The sequence below is a fragment of the Myotis lucifugus genome, unplaced genomic scaffold, assembly GCF_000147115.1.
Source record: "Myotis lucifugus unplaced genomic scaffold, Myoluc2.0 scaffold_1572, whole genome shotgun sequence".
NCBI lineage: Eukaryota > Metazoa > Chordata > Mammalia > Chiroptera > Vespertilionidae > Myotis > Myotis lucifugus.
This window is the reverse complement of record NW_005872620.1, coordinates 10810-12693: the sequence shown is the minus strand read 5'-3', so window position 1 is coordinate 12693 and position 1884 is coordinate 10810.

The following is a 1884-nucleotide window of genomic DNA, read 5'->3' as shown; positions in this document are numbered from 1 at the left end:
CGGGAACCCATGAAGGTCCTGGACAGAACCGAAAAGGCTTTTGGGAGACTCGCTGCGAATCGCCACAGCAAGCTTCCAGAATCCATTATTCCAATTCATTTTGGCCCTGCGGCTGCTTTGCAATCAGCCAGTTGCCCTAGCCATCATCCCGAAATCGATTCCCTCATCCATAGGCGAGAGGCCTGCATTCGGGAGAGCAGTACGACGCTGAGAGGATAGGGGTGCGGACCCCACGACAGGACTGAGGAGCAGACGGGAGCGCCCGGATCGGAGCGGCAAGGAACTCCGGCCTGGGGGGGACGGGCAACATGAGGCCTGGGGGTGGAGCTCGGTGGGGGAGACCCGACAGAGGAAGGGGGACGCAGAGGTCGCGCCCACCCTCCCGGGGTCCCCGAGTTCTGCTGGGTCCCCGAGAAATGCACTAGGTAGGCGAGGGAAGCCGAGACCTCCTCCCTCCCGCTCCCTCCCAAGCCCACCTCTCTCCCCTCCTAGTTGGAGTTCCCCCAGTTGGGGAAGGGCCTTTGGGGGTGGGATCCCCCTGGGCTGCTGGGGGCGAGAGTGGGGGGTGGGGTAGTATTGAGAGAGGAGGGGAGGGGGTCCCCTGTCCGTCTGCTCCAGTGGGTGGGGGAGGGGAGAGAAGGAATAAGACGGAGACATCTCTATTTACAAAGTATATATTTAAACACGTAAAAAGCCGTATTGGATACAGACAGACATTCACGACCGCAGAAGATAAGTACCGAAGCCTCACTGTTGAGATGAGGCGGAGATCGATCCAAGATTTGCACGAACCTTAGAATTAAATAAACCCGACCCGCGCAGTCCCAGCGGCTGCCGGCCACCAGCCCACAGCCCTGCCCTCCTACCCCGTGCCCAGGTCAGCGAGCGGAGGAGACGCAAGGCCAGGGACAGACAGACGGACAAAGGCGCGGGGGCAGAGCCAGGCTAGCCCGGGGAGGTGGAGGAAGGAGCACAGGCGGCCGGAAGGGAGGAAGGAGGAGGGAGGGCGGACAGGCGGCAGCCAGGTAAAGACACGTGTCCCCGAGTTACTGTCCACTCGGGTCCAGGCAGGTCCCTTCAATGAAGTCTCATCTGAAAATAGCGTCGACATTTCCATAGATACACTCAGTCAACGGCGCTTCTCATACAAAGTCTAAAATACCAGTTTACAAATGTGAGCAGATAAAAATCCCCATCCGAGGGGCTTCTTTATAGGCGCAATTTAATATTCAAAAACAAACAAAGTCATGTAATACACTGTTTCACTCTTCTTTCACCCCCTCTCTCTCAAGGCAAGAAAGTCTGGAGGAGAGAGAGGCTGAGGCGCAGGGGGTTCCCGCCCTGTCCCCCCAATGAGAAGCTCCCCCTCGCCCCGCTCCCCGCCTCGCTCGCCCCGAGTCTGTGCTTCCTCCAGCGCGGCCCCCCCCCCTACCCCTGGCTCCCTCCAGAAGCGCTGAAAAGTTGGGTCTCCGCTGGCCCTTTAAGGGCGGGGAGGCCGCAGGATCAGTCTTCGGAGGGAGAAAGGGGGCACATTTGTGCTTTTGAGTCCAGTGGGGCTCGCGTTCTGCGTCCCGGGAGCGCATCGTGGTCAGGAGCCGTCCCGGAGAGGTCCTCCGGGACCTGAATTGAGTGAGGGCCTACACGGGTGGGAGTGACTGCTCCTCCAATCCCTTTGATCCCTCAGATTTGGCCGGAGGCGACCCTGAGGAACCAATAGACAACCGCCCCACAACACACACAGACCATTTAGTGCATGTATTGCTTTTCAGGAAGTTGCTGATGGAAACGGCATAAATTTCATTCGTGTACTTGAAAGGTAACTCCTCTCACTCTACTGTCCTTGGGAACAACCCCAAAAAAAAATGAGAGAGAGCCCAGGCCGTG